General features: G+C 47.0%; 1 protein-coding gene across 1 annotated transcript in view; it reads right to left on the reverse strand.

Moving 5' to 3' along the window:
* Positions 1-5,033, reverse strand: part of RHBDL2 (rhomboid like 2) — a 61,063-nt gene extending 56,030 nt beyond the window's left edge. Inside the window, exon 1 of the mRNA XM_069549500.1 lies at positions 4,780-5,033. The gene's annotated coding sequence lies outside the window, so the exon portion shown is untranslated. The remainder of the gene's footprint in view (positions 1-4,779) is intronic.
* Between the last annotated feature and the right edge of the window lie 7,624 nt (positions 5,034-12,657).

Below are 12,657 nucleotides of genomic sequence, written 5' to 3' on the forward strand. Positions count from 1 at the left end.
TGGGAGTCCACTTTGCAATGCAGGGGACACTGTTCAGTCCTTGGTCTGGGAGCATCTCACATGCTCTGGAGTAACTGGGCCTACGCGTCACAACTACTGAAGCCCACGCTCTAGAGTCCATGCTCTGCAACAAGAGAAGCCACCTCAATGAGAAGTCCTCACAAAGCAACTAGAGAGTAGCCCCTGCTCACTGCAACTAAAGAAAGCCCACGCACAGCAACAAAGACCCAGCACAGCCAATACACATGAATAAACAAAACCCTTCAGTGTTTCCCATTGTCTTCAAGGTAAATACAGGGTCCTTGGCATGGCTGGTAAATCCTGCACCACCTAGCTCCAGCCTTCTTTTAACCTTCTGCTACTCTCCCAGCATCTCTGTGCTGCAACCACAGGGGTTTCTTTCTGTCTCAAGCACACACCAAGCTCTCTCCTGTCTCAGGGTCTTTGCACTTGCTGTTCCCTCTACCTAACCCTTTCTCCTCCCCACCCCCCAAACCCCAGCACATACACCCAAGGCTAGCTCTTTTTCTGGCCTCTCTGTAGTGGCAGCCCAACCTCTGCCCACCCCATATGCTCTATCACATCCCCCTTCACTTTTAGCACTTAACTATCTAAAAATACCTGGTTTGGGGATTTCCCTGGTGGCCTAGTGGTTAATAATCTACCTTCCATTGTAGGGTACATGGGTTCAATCCCTGGTCGGGGAACTAAGATTCCACATTGGTTGGTTGGTTGGTTTAGTTGCTAAGTCGTGTCCGATTCTTGCAACCCTATGGACTGTGGCTCACCAGCCTCCTCTGTCCATGGGATTTTCCAGGCAAGAATACTAGAGTGGATTTGCCATTTCCTTCTCCAGGGGATCTTCCTGACCCAGGAATCGAACCTGGGCCTACTGCATTGCAGGCAGATTCTTTACTGACTAGGCTATGAGGGAAGATTCCACATGCCACGGGGCAACTAAGCCGGTATGCCACAACCACAGAGCCTACACACTGAAGCTACTGAGCCGGAGCTGTGGAGCCCATGTGCTGCAACAAATTGAAGCTCACATGCCATGATCAATATTGATCCCGCATGCCGCAAAGAAGATCTCCGGTGTGACAGCTAAGACTCAGTGTTGCCGCTGTTGTTGTTGTTTTCAATCGCTAAGTTGTGTCCGGCTCTTTGCAACCCCATGGACTGGAGCATGCAAGCCAGCCTTCCCTGTCCTTCACTATTTCCTGGCGTTTGCTCAAATTCATGTCCGTTGAGTTGGTTATGCTATCTAACCATCTCATCCTCTGCCACTGTCTTCTCCTTTCGCTGCCTAAGACTCAATGCAGTCAGATAAATATGTAAAAATAAAAATCTGGTTTGTTTATCTGTTGTCTGTCTCTTTCTACTAGAATATAAAGTAGGAAATTTTCTTTTTTATCCCATCTAATGGTGCTTACTGTTTGCTGAATAAACCACTAAGTGAGTAGAAGAAGGAAAAAGGAGGAAATTTGGAAAGAACACTGAATTACTACACTCAGAAAACCCTGATTCTTGCTCCAATTCTGCCCCCTGCTTATCTCCAGACAAGCCTCTTTGCCTCACCTGATCAGTCCCCACTGTGATGTCCCTGGACAATGATGTTGTGTGTGCCATACACCTGTAGTGTTCACATTTGTTGCTCACGAAGCTGCATAAGAATTTCAGACAAGCTATGTTACTCTCATACATTTTCAAGTCAACAATAAATTATTTCTCACAAATTAAAATCAGTTGCAAGATAGAACTTTCTAGCATAGTCTTTATTAGAGACATGCTTTAGATATATCTTCCTCTAAACCTTGGAGTTACAGATTTAGCTTGCTCACTTTATGGAAAATGTCTGCCATATAATCCAGTTGTCAAAACCAGTCCTCACTGTCAAATCGATCAGCCAAACCAGAATAATCTTCTGTCTGTAAGAGAATCTGCCTTCATTCTTTTCTTCCTTGTTACCTCTAATTAATTTTTTATTGAGGTATAGTTGACTTGTGATACCATGTTGGTTTCAGGTGTACAACATAGTAATTCAAAATTTTATAGGTTGTACTCCATTTAAAGCTATTATAAAATATCGGCTATATTCCTTGGGCTATATAATATATCCTTGTAGCTTATTTATTTTACACATAGTAGCCTGAACCTCTCAGTCTCCAACTCCTGTCTTGCCCCATCCCTTTCTCTCTCCCCACTGGTAACCACTAGTTTTGGTCTTACTGAGCACCTAGCAATTCTAGCTCCCACCCTCCACTAGGCCTTTTCATGAGCGTCTCTCTCATCTTCCCTCCCCAATTTGTTCTCTTGGCCAAGTCCTAACACCCCCTCCAAGACTCTGGACTAACATTTCCTCTACAAAGCCTTATTAAGCCTCTACTATGACTCTGATGCTGGGAGGGATTGGGGGCAGGAGGAGAAGGGGATGACAGAGGACAAGATGGCTGGATGGCATCACCAACTCGATGGATGTGAGTCTGAGTGAACTCCAGGAGTTGGTGATGGACAGGGAGGCCTGGCGTGCTGCGATTCATGGGGTCGCAAAGAGTCGGACACGACTGAGCGACTAAACTGAACTGAATTGAACTGATGCACCTGTCATTGTGCTAAGCAAGGGATACAGTAAGGAATAAAGCAGACATGGAAGAAATAAATGCCCTTAGGGTACCACTGTCTTCTTTGTATTATCACTGTCTCCTCCACAAGGCTGTGAAAGCCCTGAAGATACAACTTGTTTTATTCATCTTTTAAAGTTATTTATTTATCTAGGTTGGGCTGTGCTGGGCCTTCGTTGCTGCATGGGCTATTCTCTAATTGTGCTGTGCAGGCTTCTCATTGTGATGGCTTCTCTTGTTATAAAGCACGGGATTTAGGGCGAGTGGGCTTCAGTAGTTGCAGCTCCCGGGCTCTAGAGCATAGGCTCAGTAATTGTGGCGAATGGACCTAGTTGCTCCACAGCATGTGGGATCTTCCCAGATCAGGGAATCAAATCCGTGAATCCTGCATTGGCAGGCGTATTCTTTACCACTGAGTCGCCAGGGAAGACCTATTTTATTCATCTTTGAATCCCTATTATGGAACCCACAGAATGAATCAGATTATGTTTGTTGAATTAACAAAAGATTCCTCGAACATTTCTGTATCAGGGACATACAGGGTGCTCACTATAAGCTGTGAACATAACATAGGGCCAACAGAGCACATGACTGAATGAATGAAGTATGACTGAGTGACAATGAATGAATCAGGGGAAGACTGTGCTCTTTCCCACTTGGATGAAGCAGCCCAGAGCAGATGTCCTGATGTACGGCCAGTGAGAAGCCAGTGTCTAGGAAGCTGGGGGAAGGCTGATGGCCTTTTGTTCTTTCTGATACACAGAAATTTGAAGGACAATAAGGATTTGAACAAAGTGTGGAATCCAGAGTCTGACCTAGATATGAATTCTGGATCCGCTACTTATTATTAGCCATGTGACCTTAGGCAAATCCCTTGTTTGTATCTTCATGTTCTCAACTATAAAATGGGGCTGAGGATAATACAAACAGGGTTACGATTAAATGAGATTACGCATTTAAAAGGCTGTAACCTGAGACCAGGCGGAGTTGGTGGTAGGAACTGACGGTTCCCACCACTGACAATGCAAATTCAGAAACACAGCGGAAGAGCCTTCCTTTCCTTCCAGCTAGAGGTCCCAGCCCTGATTGCTGTTCTAACCTCAAACGGCAGGAGGCGCTTTTCCTATTCAGCCCCTCCCTTCACCACCTGCCCCTTCACTCCCAACTCAGGGTTTACAGGTCCGCCCAAGTGCCTTCAAGGCCAAGGGCGTCTGCTACATCTTTACAAGACAGAGAGGGGAGGGTGGCAGTTAGGGCAGGGCATGGCAGGAAGCGGGCCAAAGAAGCACAGGTGTTTCTGGAGCCGGCCTTGCTGTGTGCCCGGCACTGGGCTTGGTGCTTAATATGTATCCTCTCATGTCCATGGAGTCCCAACAACAAAACATCTCATGTCCTCTTCATAACAATACTATTTAGAGATAAGGAAACTGACCTTCAGGGAGAGGTGGGATATCAATCCAAATGCCTCTCTAAGACTCTAAAATGTTTCCGCTGTGCCACGCTGGCCACCGCTTACAGATGATCACCGTACATTTGTGAAATAAATGTCAGTTCTCTTATTCCCAGGAAGAGCGAAACTGTGTGCCCCACCCCTAACTTCACCCCTGCCCCACCCCATCCCCCCACCCCCCGCGGAGAATCATGAATAAAGAATAAAAAGTAACATATTAAGGAGTGAACAGAATCCTTCAGACACCCATACCAGGAAGGAGGAAACAACCTCGGAGACTTGCTGGGCAGGAAGCAGCCAGAGACTGTCTGGCCCTGGCTGTGGTCTCCTGGGACAGAGGTCTAGAGAGGACTAGGATCTGGCTCAGCTGGAGGGAGGAGAGAACTGTGGGACTGGAGTTGGGGACAGGTTACTGAGGAGAACGGGATGCAGGGAGAGAAGATTGACCAGGGCTCAGAGGAGCAATGGCATTACCTGGTCCTCCCACCATCGGGGAGAGGGGTGAGTCAGAGACAGCCCCTGACTCCTGGCCCAACCTGCTGCCAACTTTTAAAATGAAAGTAGCAGGAGCGGACCCTCCTGAAGCTCCTGCGGAAGGCGGTTGCCAAGGGAGCTCTCGTCGGTCGGCCCTGGGCCTCGGGCGCTCCCCACCCGACAGAGGGACCCGGTCGACGGCTCCCCGCGCCCTCACCAGCGCCCGCAGCTTACCTGGGGGAGGCCAAGGTGCGTCCCAGGCAGGACAGGCCAAGGGGCTGCCTCAGGTATCCTGGAGTTCCCGCCCTGCCACACACTCCGAGGTCGCTCCTCGAATTAAAATCCTCCGCACAGGTTCCCGCTCGCCCAGCCCGGGGGGAGGGAGCCCGAGGAAATTCCCTCCCAGCCCTGAGAGGGCCTGGGCCGGGCCAGCCAGCTCGGCAACCTCAGCCCTGGGCTGGCCCTGGATGAATGAGCCCTTCCGCTCCGCCTGTCTGGGTTTGAGCCAGCCAGCCTGTGACCGCCCCTTTGCTCTTTCTCCTTGGCCCTGGCCCTGAACTCCGATCCTCTTCCTAGTCCTACCCTCCCAGGTCTCTTGCTCTGCGTTCTCAGCTCTCTGGAGAAAGACCTCAGCCAGAGGACTCCTTTCTCTTCCCACCGTCTTATTTCCTGATTCCTTGTCAAAAAGATGCCGGAGAGCAAGAGAGCTTATTGATGCATCCCAAAGGGGTTGGCGCCCCAAGACCCAGAGCAAGACAGAGCCAGATAGAGAATGGATGCAGGAGGCGAGGGGGTCTAAGGGAAAGACAGTCTTCCCTCCTGTGTCTCTTCCTTACTCACATAGGAGTACCGCCCAGCACTTCTGACACCAGATGTGTGGGTCTAACCCACCCCAAACAATTCCGCAATAGCAGCTGGGTGTCCTCAGTTTAACTCAGTTCTGACACAATCCACCTGGAGTGAATGTCAGGTCCCCCAGGTGAAGGGCTCAGACTGCTGCCTGCTTCAGAAGCCAGTTGCAAGAAGTAGGTCCCCAGGCCACCCACGACTTTCATCCACCTTAGCTACACATCAGAGGTTCTTGTGTCCCCTTCCTGAGATCTAGGGTGAGGTCTGGATGATTACCAAGCGCAGGAGTGTCTGTCCTCGTGGAGTTGGGATGCAACACCCTACCCGTAGGTGGATGCGTTTACCAACCTGGAAACTCCCTGAACTCCTAATGTTGGGATTTTATGGAGACCTGCTCACATAGACATGATCAATTATTAACTCCATGTCTAGCCCCTCTATCCTGTCAGAGTATAGAAAATTTCAGTCCTCTAATACTGCCTGGCTTGGTCTTTCTAGTGACCAACTCCCATTCAGGAGCTCACCCAGAGTGGCCTCGTTAAAACAAAAGATGTTCATTGTGCTCTTATCTGGACTGAGAGTTTTACAAGTGTTTTAAGAGCCTTGTGTCAGGGACAGAGTCAAAAACCAAATAACAGAACAAAAAGATGCTGGCAGCGCTCTTATCACTTGGGAAATTACAAGACTTTTAGGCGCTCTCTCTAAACCAGGAACCTGGGACAGAGACCAATATGTATATATTTTTTTCTATTATCTCACACAAGGGAACCAAACAGCTGGAAAAAAAGATATTTAGGAGTGGTCCAGAAATAGCAACTGAAGCCCTGGGAATGGGTGAGGTCACTCAGGGAGAGGAACCAGAGAAAGGAGAAAAGGGAATCTAGGACAGGACCCTGGGAAATACCAAGGGACATGTAGAGGATGGGGCAGGAGAAAGAAAGAGGAAAGGGGGCTTGCATGGTGGTCTAGTGGCTGACTCCACACTCCCAATGCAGGGAGCCCAGGTTTGATCCCTGGTCAGGGAACTAGATCCCACATACCGCAACTAAGAGTTTGCATGCTGTGACTAAGACCTGGCACAGCCAAATAAATGGATAAATAGGAAATAAAGAAAGAAGAAAGGGCCAGAAGTGAGAGCCAAGCGTTTGAGTCAGTTTGGGCTCCCACAGCAACATATTATAGGGACCTGGCAGTGCAATGGTTAAGACTCCACCTTCCAATGAGTTGACTACTTGGTTGGGGAACTGAGGTCCCAAAAGCCGCAGGGTGCAGTCAAAAGTCACAAACAAACAAACTACAGACTGGATGGCTTAAACAATGCTCATTTTTCAGTTCTGGATGGCAGGAAGTCCAAGATCAAGGTGCTGGCAGATCAGTGTCTAGAGAGGGCCTTCCTGGTTTGCAGACAGTCACCTTCTCTGCAGGTCCTCACCTGGTGGAAAGCAGAGAGAAGCAAGCTCTCTGGCATCTCTTTACAGAAGAGCTCTCATCTCATCATGAGGGCTCCACCCTCCTGACCTAATTACCCCCCAGAAGCTCCGTGTCCAAGACCATCATATGGGGGCTTGAGGCTTCAACACGTGAACTGGCTGGAGAGGGAACACAACCCCACTATAGGGATTGAGCAGAAAGGCCAGAAAAACAGATGCAAATTGGAGCGGACAGAGCAAGTAGGCTGAAGTGGGAAGGGGTGGCTCTGGGAGATGCCCCAAAGCACTAAAGATGGATAGCTGAGCCTTTCCTCAGGAGCTTAAGGGAGTAGCACCCCACCCCTACTTCCTAACTAAAGTAGGGGCCACGGTCACCTGTTAGGAGTTAGAGGGATAAAGGTTGGATGGAAGATTGCAAGGAATTGTCAAATGTTTGAAAAAAACTGTTGAGATGAGAGAAACTTGACCCAAGTAATGTAGAGGCTCACAGAGGAGTATGGAGAGTCCAATCAGAACCACACACATACTTGGAGACTTCCCTGTGGTCCACAGGTTAAGAATCCTTCTTCCAATGCAGGGGACGTGCGTTTGATCCAGGGTCAGGAAACAAAGATCCCAAGCCTGGGTGCTGTAAATACTGAGCATGTGCACTCTGGAGCCTGCGCCTTTACAGAAAAAGAACAACACAGATTAACAGGGAGGCCAGGTTGAGGGGCCCTCAGGGCAGCTCCTGTCCTAAGTGACATGGTGGTAAGATCAAATGGGAAATGGATGAGACTCATGGGGAATGCTACCAACACCGTTCAGCTCCCAGATCTAGGGGGAGATTTTCCATAAGATCGGAACTGTCTACAGAGAAAAGGTCCTGCTTTAAGGGACTGTGGGCAGCCATAAAAGTGCAAAGAGCACCCGAGGCCAGCAGTGGCAGTGCTGGGCTGCAAAACTGCACGGGAACAGTGGCTGTGCCAACTCAACTCCAGGATCCAGTTTCCCCACCAAGTAAAGCAGGGCCCAGGCTGCCAGAGACACCACTGAGCAGTCCAGCCTCCAACCACCCTCCCTTGTTCTTGTCTCACCCTCAACAAGCTGCTTCCTGACTGTGACTTGGTTTCTCAAGCTATATGACTTCAGAAAAGGAAGGTGTCTGCCCATAGCCAACACACACATAAGTTAGGGAGCTCTCAGAGATCAAAGCCTGTATCTAATTTATCTTTATGTCCCCAGCACTCAGCACTGGGTTCAGCATTCAGTTGGGGTTCAAAACGGTATTTGAAAAACAGACCCGGGGGAGACTGATATGCCTTTAAATACACTTTGTAAATTAATAAATTCTCATTTAGGATTTGCGTATTGGTTGTTGTTGAAACCCCATTCATATGGATCAGTGCCTACAAATCATGTCAGTTCTGAAACATTGACAAGCTCATGTTTCTAAATCTGCAAAATTCAGAGCCTGGCCCTGCATTGTGGTGAATTCACCAAAATCATACTCATTTCCTTTTTTAAAATTTATTTTATTGAAGTATCGTTAATTTACAATTTGTGTTCATTTCTGCTGTACATCAAAGTGATTATATATATATATATATACTTATATATATACACACATACATTCTTTTTCATCTTCTTTTCCATTATGGTTTATCAGAAGATACTGAATATCCCTGTGTTATACAGTAGGGCCTTCTTTATCCATCCTATATATAATAATTTGCATCTGCTAATCCCAAACTCTCAATCCATCCTCCCCCATTCCCTCCCCCTTGGCAACCACAAGTCTGCTGTCTGTGTCTGTAAGTCTGTTTCTGTTTTACAAAAGAAGTACATTTGTGTTATACTTTATATAAGTATATACTTTATATAAGTATCTAAGTATCATATATAAGTGATATCATATGGTATTTGTCTTTTTCTGACTTACTTCAATTTTAGTATGTTAATCTCTAGCTCCATCCATGCTGCTACAAACAACATTATTTCATTCTTTTTTACGGCTGAGTAGTGTTCCATTGTATATAAAGATCATGGCCCTTCGAGATCCGTGAACCAGGCTTCTTCTTTGTAAAGTAACATACCCAGCACCATCCCTCCTCATCCAACCAACATCATGAGATCTAGATCTTTTGCCTGGGAATTCCCGGGCAGCCCAGTGTTTAGGACTGGGTTTTGCTGCCCTGGGAAAGAACATAGTAGGACGGTAGGACTGATTTGGGTTTGGGCGCTATAGGAATGCAAGGACCTCGCGTCTTTCCAGCTCACCACACCCAGCTCCTCCTCATTCATCCCTCCAAACTTTGGCTGTCGGATATGTAATCTGTGCCCAGAATTTGTTTCATTGGTTTTTCAATGTCCTCAGAAAGAGGACGTTTGACTCAGGCTGGGCCAATTTGTTTCCTTTTCCTAAAAATGGCCAAAGGGGAAGGGAGACTGTACTTTGTCTCTGCTTATAGCTGTAACTAAAAGAGGTAAGCCTGGGAGCTACAGAAAGTTCCTTACGAAGAGACGCAGAGTTAACGAATCTTTGCCATGGCACTCTGAACTTGCCACACAACTTCTGACACTGCTGGTCACCAAATGTGTGACCACTAAGCAATTCTCTGTAACCCCAGCTGGGCATCCTGCAGTTAACTCTGTTCTGACACGATTGCCCTGAAGAGAGCGTCACATCACACAGATGAAAGGCTTAGACTCATGAGACTGTCCCCGCTTCAGATGCCAGTCCCAAATAGCAAGTTACCCAGGACTTCCAAACAACTTGGTTACAAACTGGAAGTTCCCACATTCCTGTACTCAAATTTGAATAACTTGCTACAGTGGATCACAGAACTCGGAAACACATTTACCAGTCTGTTAAAAAATTATATGATAATGGATACAGATGAAGAGGCAGGTGAAGACATACAGAATGAGGTCTGGGAGGGTCCCAAGAGCAGGAGCTTCTGTTTCTATGGAGTTAGGGTGCACACCTTCCCAGTATATGGCTGTATTCACCAACATGAGAGCTCTCAGAAGCCCATGCTATTGGCATTTTACAGATGCTTGCTTGTATAGGCGTGATCAATTATTAACTCCCATTTCCAACCCTTCTACCCTCACTAAAGAAGTGAGGGTGGAGGCAGGGCTGAAAATTCCAAGCTTCTAATCATGGCTGGTCTTTTTGGTGACCAGCCCCCAACCAGGAGCCCACTCAAAGTTGCCCCATTAAAAAAAAAGATGCTCTTAACTATTAAAAAACCACAAGGGTTTCAGTAGCTGAGCCAGGAACTGGCTGCAGAGACCCATGAATATGTTCTATTTTCTCACACACACCATAACGCCTACCACAATGTAGTTAAAATACCCGAATATGTGTCTTTCTCTTTCACTGCTAAAGAGATCATGAGCTCTTCAAGAACAGTAACCTTCACTGTTTCATCTTTGTATCCATGCAATTATGCCCCAAATCTGACACAAAGTAGGAAACAATGAATGTTGAACTTTCAAAATGGGCAACAAAAATGAGGTTCCCACCTTTCCGAGGTGAAGACCCCCTCAGCCACCAGCTGGTGTCAGGACATGTCTCTGTGGCTTTTGACTATCAAGCTCCTTGTCCGATCCATAGCGATTGGTAAAAGTACAGGTGAATCACTGAAGGTATGAAGAGTGACCACCTGAACAACTCTAAGGCCAGGGTGTCAGGCTCTAACAAGAAGTGGTATAACCGAGGCTGCAACAAACTACTCATTGTATTCCTCCAGATTCCCAATAGCATGTTTCCCGAATGCTGAGCTCTTGCCTAAACAGGTTGTGTGTGTGTGTGTGTGTGTGTGTGTGTGTGTGTTAGTCGCTCAGTCGTGTCCGACTCTTTGGGACCCCATGGACTGAAACCTGCCAGGCTCCTCTGTCCAAGGGATTCTCCAGGCAAGAATACTGGAGTGGGTTGCCATTTCTTCCTCCACCTAAACAGGTTAGATGAACTGCAAAGAGAAGTCTCCCAATAAGTGATCTTTCCTTATGGGTTTTAGCATTCTATGTCTAAAGGAAAAATAAATTGTTAAAAAGATACTCATCTATGAAAAAGTACAGAAAATCTGATACAGAGGAGCTGGTAAATAATCTGCCTGCGATGCGGGAGACCTGGGTTCGATCCCTGGGTTGGGAAAATCCCCTGGAGAAGGGAACAGCTACCCACTCCAGTATTCTGGCCTGGAGAATTCCATGGACTGTATAGTCCATGGGGTTGCAAAGAGTCGGATATAACTGAGGACTTTCACTTCACTTTGTCAGGCGAGTGTATCACCCTTGGTTCTGTCTCATCACAACAAAGATTTGGAGTGATGGACATTAAAGCCCTCGGCATGTCACAGCTCTTGGGTCTTGAACAGACCGTGTTATAGCTCTTAGACAAATCAGTGTTACAGCTCTGTGTTACAGCTCTATTTTATTTAAATAATAACAGGAAAATCCATCGTCAAGGCGTTGAGGGCATGTCGACCCAAAGACTCGAGGAGAGGAGAAGAGAGCCCCCGGCGCACGGGAGGAGGGGGGAGAGAGAGAACCCCAGCCCTTTGGCTCCTCTTTTTATATGTACCCCCCCCAAGCCGCCCCCGGGGCCTGCCCTATGTAAATTGGGTTAGCCAGGAGTGTTGTTGGTTCTACCTGAGGTCCTCACTCCAGTCCTCCAACCTTCCTTTGTTCTATTTTCGCGGGCTTGTCTCTTCCTTGTCTTTTAGCCACCGCCATTCTGGACTCCTTTTCCCTATTCTACCTACCTAACAGCTTCAAAAAAAAAAAAAAACCAACAACAACAAAGCAAACAAAAGAAACTAGATGAAATAAAAAGAAAAGAAAATCTTTTAAATGCATGGCTGACCTTGACCGGAATGTGAGGAGTCTCTAGGAGAAAGCAGGAGTAGGCACGTGTGAGAGTCATATTTGTGCCAGAGTCATATGCAGATTCCTAGTGACCCAGCATCTGTGTTTTCATGGACCATGGAGGTAAGGAAAATTAAAAGTTACTCAGTCATGTCTGACTCTTTGCAACCCCATGGACTGTGATGAATTCTCCAAACCAGAATACTGGAGTAGGTTTGCCATGCCCTCCTCCATGGGATCTTTGCAACCCAGGGATCAAACCCAGGTCTCCCACATTACAAGTGGATTCTTTACCATCTGAGCCACCAGGGAAACCCAAGAAAACTGAAGTGGGTAGCCTATCCCTTCTCTAGGGGATTCTTCCCTACCTAGGAATCAAACCAGGGTCTCCTGCATTACAGGTAGATTCTTTACCAGCTGAGCTACAGGGAAACCCACCCTGGGCCTAAAGAGAGCAGAAAATAAAGTCAGAGGGCAAGGCTGAGCCTCTCCAGTACCCAAGCCACTAATAGCCTCAGTGGACAACGAGCAAACTGAAAACAAAACCTGGGAGAGTGGGAGTGGGGATGCAGGCCTGTCTTCACTCGGATCAGAGAAGAGGGAAAAATAAACATAAAACCATCTCTCCTGAGAATTCTCTATCCCACGCCTCCACTTATACGTGTTTACCTTGGGGCATACTCTCCTTAGCTGTATGGATCAAACACTCCAAGATGAAAATTTAGAGTGTTTCTGGATTGGCAGGACAGAGAGACAGCTGGGAGAAGCAAACCCAAACTTCCTCTTGAAGGATATGAGTAAACTCGGGCTTCAAATATTTCCCACAAAGTTTCAACATGACTCACAATTTTTTTAAAAGGCCTCTGATTACTCGAAGAAACAAATCCCTATAAGCAGAAACAACCAGCTAGAGGATCATACCTGTAAAGATCAGAAATATGTGTGTTTTTTAAATTTTTTAAAATTTTTTTGGCTGCAT

The sequence above is a fragment of the Ovis canadensis genome, chromosome 1 (genome assembly GCF_042477335.2).
Source record: "Ovis canadensis isolate MfBH-ARS-UI-01 breed Bighorn chromosome 1, ARS-UI_OviCan_v2, whole genome shotgun sequence".
Classification (NCBI taxonomy): Eukaryota; Metazoa; Chordata; class Mammalia; order Artiodactyla; family Bovidae; genus Ovis; species Ovis canadensis.